The sequence below is a fragment of the Macrotis lagotis genome, chromosome 2, assembly GCF_037893015.1.
Source record: "Macrotis lagotis isolate mMagLag1 chromosome 2, bilby.v1.9.chrom.fasta, whole genome shotgun sequence".
NCBI lineage: Eukaryota > Metazoa > Chordata > Mammalia > Peramelemorphia > Peramelidae > Macrotis > Macrotis lagotis.
The window spans coordinates 145911866-145921321 of NC_133659.1; positions in this window are offsets into that span (position 1 = coordinate 145911866).

Consider the following 9456-nt stretch of genomic DNA (forward strand, 5'->3'; position numbering starts at 1 on the left):
TATGACTCTAACTAAATTTTTGAGAGATAGAACCCACAGAAAGATCCAGTGAGGCAATTCTTCAGCCCAAAGATAACCTGGAAAATAGTGGAAAAACTCCGTTCCACAGGTTAGAGGGGTGGCCCACGAGAATGAAGAAACTTCAGCCTCCCAGGAACAGCCCCAGAGCACCTGGAAAGCATGGCTCTTGGCAGCAGTTTCCTGACCTGTACCCTGAGGAGCATCGGACACAACTTGGAGGATCAGCAGGAAGACTTCTGCCAGAGCCAGCCCGAAGCCCAGGCCCTCAGGGCAGTCACAGCAGTCAGGGTGTCCAGATCCAGGAAATGGAAGCAGAAGCCAGCAAATAGGAACCTCCAGGTAACTATTCTCTGAGTGCTCAGCCCATGGAAAGTAGGGGAGTAGAGAGAGACTTCCAAGGTCTGTCCTCTGTCCCTGAATCAGGACTCTGAGGCTCTGACCACATTTATATCCTCGTCACAGTCTAGGCCCCCCCATAGAACAGGGATCCCCGCCTCAGCCCCATGGCAGAGGGATGCACTTATGGTCATTCACAGACCAGGAGAGCAGTCAAAGCCTCACACACTGAGGTCTTTGTGTAGGGAGTGTCCCAATAATACTCAAAAGCTCAGGAAGCACCCCAAAATCAGACACAGGCTGGGGAAATGAGTAAACAGCAAAAAAAAAAGAGTAATCAGACCACTGACAAATACTTTGTCCATGATCCCAAGGAGGATCAAAATATTCACTCTCAAGATGAGGAAGTACAAGCTTCTACATCTAAAGACTCCCCAAAAATGGAAGTTGGGCTCAGGCTATGATAGAGCTCAAAAGATTTTGAAAATCAAGTAAGGGAGATAGAAGAAAAATTGAGAAAAGAAATGAAAGAGATGCAGGAAAAACATGAAAATAAAGTCAGCAGCTTAGTCAAGGAGATACAAAAACATGCTGAAGAAAATAACATGCTAAAAATCAGCTTAGGTCAAATGGATAAACAGTTCAAAAAAGTTATTGAGGAGAATGCTTTAAAAAGCAGAAATGGCCAGATGGAAAAGGAGATAAAGTTCTCTGAGGAAAACAAATCCTTTAGATGTAGAATGGAGCTAAAGGAAGCTGATGACTTTATGAAAAGTCAAGTCACAATACTTCAATGCCAAAAGAATGAAAAAATAGAAGAAAATGTGAAACATCTCATTGAAAAAAAACTGATCTGGAAAACAGATTCAGGAAAGAAAATTTTAAAAATTATTGGGATACCTGAAAGTCATGATCAGGAAAAGAGCTTTGACCTCATTTTTAAAGAATTCCTACAGGAAAATTGCCCTGATATCCTAGAAGCAGAGGGGAAAATAGAAATTGAGAGAATCCACCAATCTCCCCTGGAAAGAGAAAAAAAACCCAACCCCCAGGCATATTAAAGCCAAGTTCCAGTACTCCCAAGTCAAAGAGAAAATATTACAAGCAGCCAGAAGGACACAATTCAAATATGATGGAGCTGCAGTCAGGATCACACAGAATTTAGCAGCAACTAAATTAAGGGCTCATAGGGCTTGGAATATGATGTTCCAGAAGGCAAAAGAGCTTGGAATGAAACTGAGAATCAACTACCCAGCAAAAATGAACATCGTCTTTCAGGGGAAAAGATGGACTTTCAATACAGGGGAATTTCAAATGTTCCTGTTAAAATGGCCAGAGCTGAACAGAAAGTATGACCCTCAAATATAAGACTCAAGTGGAGCATGGCGAGCAGAGGAGAAAGGTAAATTATGAGGGATTTAATGATTATTAACTGTATGTATTCCTACCTAGAAAAATGATGCTGATAATGCTCATATGAGCCTCCTCATTTGGTAGAGTAGGTAGAAGGAACTTTAGAGTTGAAGCACAGAAGAGAACTGAATTTGAAGATATATTGTAAAAATGGAGTCGATGGCTAAAAGGGAAATGTACTGGGAGTAAGAGAAAGGAGAGGTGGAATAGGCTAAGATACTTCATATAAAAGATTTTTTTTTGCAATGAGCTTTTGCAATGATATGGAAGGGAGGAAGATGAGTAGGGATGAGGGAACCTTTGCTCTTATCAGAAATGGCTCAGAGAGGAAACAGCATACACACTCAATCGCGTGTAGACATCTGGAGCAAGGAAGAGAGAAGGGGGACAGGGGGAAGAGGGAGGATGGGGGGTGATGGAGGAGAGGGTAGATCATGGGAGAGAATAGTCAGACATAACGAACCATCTTTTTTACTTTTTGCAAGGTGCTGGGATTGGGTGGCCTGTCCAGGACCACAGGGCCAGGTGCTTGGTGGGTTTCTGGGGTGGTATGTGGGTTTGAGGGCTTCTTGGCTCCAGGGCCAGTGCTTTGTTCACTGCACCACTTGGCTGCCCTACAGCACATTTTGGAAGAGGGACAGGGTGAAGGGAGAGAGAGGATATAGTATATGGTAGTGGGGAGGAATGGATACAGGAAGTTACAGTCAGTCGTGGCAACCATGGAAAAGTATGGAGGTGGCTTCTATGATGGACTTAGGATGAAGAATGCGATCCACCAGAGACAGAGCTGATGGTGTCAGAACACAAACTGAAACACATTTCTTTCCCTTTTTCTTTTAATTTATTTCTAATGAGATTCTATATTTTTTGTGGGGGAGGGGTATTATTTTTGCAATGTATAAAGAAATGTGGAATTTGAACAGAGACCAGACTATTACCTTTAGGATATGATTTCTCTCTCATCACATTCAACTTGGATCAATGTATACCATGGAAACAATGTAAAGACTAGGACTGCCTTCTGGGGTGGGGAGAGCAAGATTGGGGGAGGGTTGTGGAATTCAAAATAAATAAAATAAAGATAGAAAAGGAGAAAAAATAAATCTGAATGCAAATTAAAGGATAATTTTCTCTAATTTTTAGGACTAATGTGAAAATATGTTTTACAAGATTTTACATTCATAATTATATCATTTTGTTTGCCTTCTCAAAAATTGGAGGAGGTATTGGATCAAGGGAGGAGTTTAGAACTCAAAATTCAAGAAGAAAAGAATGTTTAAAATAAATGAATGGGTTTTTTTTTAAAGAAAAAAGGAAACCCATATATACAAAAATATCTATAGCAACATTTTTGTGATGGCTAAGAATTGGAAATTGAGGGAATGTTTATTAATTAAGATAAACAAATTGTATTTTATGATTGTGATGGGAATATTGTTTGCTATAAGAAATGCTGAAATGGCATTCAGAAAAACCTAGGAAGACTTACATAAACAGATGCAAAGTGAAGAAGAAAACATTGTACATAGCAATAGTAATACTGATCAATTGTAAAAGACTTTGCTATTCTGATAATACAACAATTCTCAACAATTCCATAAGATAGAATGAAAAATGCTATTCACCTCCAAAAAAAATCCCAACCTTATTAACTCTGAGTGCAGATGCTTTTTCTGCTGGTAAGGTTGCAATTTGGTTAATATGGAAATAAGTCTTATATGACTTCAAATATATAATGGGTATTGTATTGCTTGACCTCTCAATAGGTAAGGAAGGGACTAGAGGAAGGATGAAAATTGAAACTGAAAATAAAAACTTTAAAGAAAGCAAAAAAAAGAAAAGAAGGTGAAGAGTCAAATCTAGCCCTTTATAAAGGAGAATTTTGGAAGGAATTTAGTACCAGTCCTTCAATCAGAGGGGAAAGGAGATTGAGGGATTTGGGAAGGTGTTGAATATTCAAAGTTGAATTAAGCAGCATGATGAGATTTCAGAAGACCAGCTTACCCAGTGTGGAGAATTATATTTCTTGAAATTCTAACCCATCAGAGTTGAAGTTGGAAAATGGAATGTTAGTGTCCTCTCTCTATTCAGATTTTTTTTCTACAACACTTTTATTTGTCCCCATTAGAGCCTATTGTATACGATATTTATGCATCTATGCATTATATCCTTTGGGACTCAATCAAGATTGTATTTATAAAGCACTTATCATGGTACTAGACACATAGTAGATTCTCAAATGTTTGTTCCCTTACATCTAGGGTGCAGTGGATAGAGAGCTAGATATGGAATCAGAAAGATGTAAGTTTAAATCCAATCTCAGACACTTACTAGCTGTGTGACCCTGGGCAAGTCACTTAACATCTGTTTGCCTTGGTTTCCTTATCTGTAAAATAGAGATGATAATAATAACTCCTGCCTTCCAGGGATTTTGTAAGGATAATAAAGATAGTATTTGAAAAGCATTTTGCAAATCTTAAAACACTATATAAATGCAACGAATAGTTTCTTTTAGAGGGACACTTATATGTCTCTCTATTAGAGGGACTCAGAGGGGCACTCAGAATATAAATTCCCTGAAAATAAACACTGAATAGTTATACTTATGTGTCCCCAATGCCTTCAAAATAGCAGATGCTTCAATCAAAATAGATAGATAATTACATAGATGGATTAGATAGATGATGATAGACAAACAGATAGACAGACAGATATATGATAGATAGATAGATAGATAGATAGATGATAGATAGATAGATCATGGTTTAGTTTTATCTATTTATTTGACATAAATCTATGCTCTGAGTTGGTTGCAAAGTCACATAGGAATAGAGATAAGACCCAGAGTTTTATTGCTATAGAGAACTCTAGGAGGAGGAGATTCCCTCTATCAATACAGATCAGCCTCATTTTCTATAATTTTCTATGAGACTATGGTCTTAGGAAGTTGCCTAGGGCAATAAGGGGTTAAGTGGCCAAAATGGGTAAAAACTTGAAAAGGGACTTGAATCTTCATGGTTATGAAGTCAACTCTCCATCTACTAATCCACACTGCATAGTAGCAAATGAAATAGACCATCAAGTGCTTTGAGATCTTCATTTGGAAGGAGTATTAAAAATGAACTGTTAGGTTGAAACACCAAAGTTACAAGCTCTAAAAAGCATACCCATCACCCCTCCTCCAGGCGCCCACATCATTTTTTTTTCTGTAAAATTTCAAAGACATGATTTATCCCTTCAGCATTGTTAGGGAAACATTTGGGTACAGTTCTTCCCACTCCTTCTCTCTTTGTTGAGCAGTAGGCAGATGTGACTCCTGTCAATCTTTCTTCCAAAAAAACCAAAACAAAGGGAAAAAAAGGATAATTTTTTTCTTACTGATTTTCCAAGATATATATCTTTTTTGCCTTGCCCACATTCTAAATACTCAATATACTTAATATAGAGATAAATATAAATATCAAAACTGAACACCACACTCTGACTTTGTGCTGGATAGAATACAATAATTACCCTGCCTTTTTAGATCACTTGATCCTAATTAATCTGGCACACATTCCCTTAAATTAGAATCCTCCTTCCCCCTCCACACTAAAGTCCTAAATGACTCAGCCCCATGGAACATCAGCCCTTGAACTGGCAGATTTTATGCTGAAGTCCTTCTCACAACCCATGACATCATTTGACACTACCCTTTCCTTCTCATCTACAGTGACTAGTCATGTTCTTGGCTTTAGCAAGACCACTTGAGGATTCTTGACTTTGGCTCTCCAAGGAATAATCTCCTTTAGAGGGACTCAGAGGGACACTTATATGTCCCTCAGTTAGAGGGACTCAGGGACATTTATATGTCCCTCTGTTAGAGGGACTTAGAAGGGCACGTATGTCCTTCTGTTGGATTTAGAGGGACAGTAAAATATTGCCTAGTATACTTGAGGAAGACAACTTTCTGGCTAATCACTATTAAGGTAAATGAAAAATAACCATATTTATCAATGATTGGATAAGAAAACCCGGGGTAGGTAGTGCAGAAAGAAGTCACAGGAAGAAGAGATAGGAATGAGAATAGAGGCAGACATTATCCACTAATGACCTCAGGTTATTTTTATATGAATTGTTTTCTATTCATATTTCACCATCCTAAAGAGCTACATCTAGAGTAGGGTGGTAAGGTAAGATCTGATAGGGTGGAAGGAGGGGTTATTTCTACCCAAAGGTAGACCACAAATCACTGTCCTTGTGTCTTTTTCCTCTATCCTTTCATTGGAATTAGAGTAAAGGGTGAGCCTAGGAGGGGAAGGCAGGTCCTAGGATGGAAAGGGAAAGCAGCTCATAGGCTACAGAGGTCAAGAAGGGAGAGGAGATGGTCTGCTATCTCTATTCAAGTTCAAACTGTTTTCTGTTACTGTGCTCTAATTTATGTTGCAGGTAAAATAATTCCTATAATGCCTCTGATTGTTAGAACCCAAAGGCAGACTTTATATTTATCCCTATTAAATTTCAGTCTATTACATATGATCCATTATTCTAATCCCCTGAGATCTTTTTTGTATCATGAATCTGTTAGCAGAATTTTAGTCATCCCATTCAACCTAGTTTTCACCCACAAATTTGATTAGTATGTTATTTACATCTTCATCTAAGCCACTGAAAAAATAGTATTAAACAGAAATGGCTAGAATTCTGGTGTTTCTCCTTCAGTTAGTTCTTTCAATTTGTGCTTATGAATAATTTTTCCTAGGCTTTGATTGCCCCAAAAGAGAACAGATGCTAAGGTTAAAATCATTGAACTTCTCTATTCTCCTCAGAGTTTGTATATCTCTCAACTGACTATAAACTCACTTTAGTGTTTTTTATCCTCCTTTCCAAGTTTATTGGGGGTTCTCCTTCCCCAAATGGAGGATTTGAGTGAAACCAGGATAAGGAAACATCCTCCAATCCTCCATCATGTTTCTCTGATCTTTGTGAATCAAAAGGGTTGATCTGATTAAAAAATGCACATCCTTCCCCTTCTTGATTGGCTCTATAGATGCTGGCTGCAGGAATCTTAGATGCTAGGCTCCCTTCCAAGGCAAGCCCCTATCCCCAAAGGGGTATTCTTGCTGCAAAATAACAGAATTCCAAGAAGTACTTTTTGAATATTCTCATGGTTTCTCTTTAAATCTATAGACTCTCTGATTCTGCTAGAATTTAGATATGATTCTGACACCATTAGAGGTAAGATAGGTCCCAAAACTCAATGGTATCCAAGCAGCAACTTGATACAGTCAGCCCATTCTACAACAGATTCAGTGTTATTATCACTACTTTAATCAACTCTGCTCCATTCATTTATTCTTTCATACAACAGATATTTATTTAGAATTTACTATATGTGTGAAGTATAGCAAGTGTTAGATTGTAATACAACCTCATGAAGTATGAATTGGGAAGACAGTGAAACAATCAGTGAACAGAATTTTATTTTTTTAGTTTATTTAGTATTTTATTTTCCCACATCCATGTAAAAATTTTTTAACATTCATTTTTAAAACTTTTAAGTCTCAAATTTTCTCCCTTTCTTCCCTTCTTCCCTTTACCCACTCAGCCCCATCTTATTGAAAAGGCACACAATTCAATGCAAACAAAATAATATGTAGTCATGGAAAAATATTTCCAGCAAAAAAAAAAAATCATAATACTGAGAATTGTTAAACCATTCACAGCCTTACAAGAATACCCCCATGGGGCTAGGGGCTTGCCTGGCATCTAAGAGTCCTGCAGCCAGCAGCTATAGTGAACCAAGCAAGTAGGGGAGGGGATGTATTTTCTAATCAGATCATTGCTTCTGATTTACCTAGATCAAAAATTATTGAAAAAAATATAATCCAAAAAATAAAACCTCTCAGAAAAAGTAAACTTCAAACACCATCAGATCTTTCTCTGGGGATGTATAACATTTTTCATCATAAGTCCTTCAGTTGTCTTGGATCATTGTAATGCCAAGAATAACTAAATTATTCACAGCTGATTATCTTACAATACTGCTGCTACTTAATACACTCTATTTCTTTATGTATCAGCTCATGTAAGTCTTCCTAGAGTATCTTGCTCATTATTTCTTATAGCACAAGAGTATTCCATTATAATTACATAGCACAATTTGTCCAGCCATTCCCCAATTCATAGTCATTACCTCAATTTCTAATTCTTTGCCACAAAAAAAGAACTTCATTAAATATTTTTATACATATAGGTCTTTCTTTTATTCCCCCTCCCCTCTTATTTTCCTGTAGGGTAAGATAGATTGCTATGTTCATTTGAGTGTGTGTGTTATTCCCTCTTTAAGCCAATTCCAGTGAGAATAAGATTCATTCACTTCCCCTCAGTTGCTCCCCCCTCCCTTGTACTATAAAAGCATTTTCTTACCTCTTTTATGTGAGATAATTTATCCAATTCTACCTTTCCCTTTCTCTTTCTCCCAGTATATTCTCATCTCATCCATTGATTTTATTATTTTAGATATTATCTCTTCCTATCCAATTCATTCCTGTGCTCTCAATATCTCTATCCATATCTATATTTATATCTATATCTATATACTCTGATTGTTATACCCTAATAAGGAGAAAATTCTTAGGAATTACCAATATTATCTTCCCACACAGGAATATAAACAGCTTGACATCATTAAGACATTTATGATTTCCCCTTCCTGTTTATGATTCTATGTCTCTCTTGATTCTTGTATTTGAAGACCATTTTTTCTGCTCAGCTCTGGTCTTTTTATCAGGAAAGTTTGAAAATCCCCTATTTCATTGAATGTCTACTTTTTACCTGAAAGAATATGCTCAATTTTACTGAGTAGTTCTTATTTGTTATCCTAGATCTTTTGCCTTCCAGAATATCATATTCCAAGTCCTTCGATCCTTTAATGTAGAAGGTGTTAAATTTTGTTATTTCTGACTGACTGCACAATATTTGAATTGTTTCTTTCTGGATGATTACAACATTTTCTCCCTGATGTGGAAGTTCTGGAATTTGGCTATATTATTCCTGGGAATTTCCATTTTGCTATCTCTTTCTGGAGGTGATTGGTGATTCAATTTTTATTTTATTCATTAGTTTTAGAATTTAAGGGCAGTTTTCCTTGATAAGTTCTGGAAAGATGATGTTGAGGCTCTTTTTTGATCACAGCTTTCAATACTCCAATAATTTTTAAATTACTTCTCCTGGATCTATTTTCTAGGTCAGTTTTTCAAATAAGATATTTCACATTTTCTTCTATTTTTTTCCTCTTTTTAGACTTTTTAAATAATTTTTGATTTCTCATAAAGTCATTAGCTCAGGGGCAGCTAGGTGGCACAGTGGATAGAGTACTGGTCTTGGAGTCAGGAGTGCCTGGGTTTAAATCCAGCCTCAGACACTTAATAATTACCTAGCTGTGTGGCCTTGGGCAAGCCACTTAATCCCATTGCTCTGCAAAAAAAAAAAAAAAGAAAGAAAAAAGTCATTATTTCAATTCTTTTTTTTTTTAAAGATTATCTTCAGGGGAGGCTAAGTGGCACAAGCAGATAGGGCGCCGGCCTTGGAGTCAGGAGAACCTGAGTTCAAATCTGGCTAATTACCTAGCTGTGTGGCCTTGGGAAAGTCACTTAACCCCACTGTCTTGCCAAAAAAAAAAAACTAAAAAAAATTTATTTTCAG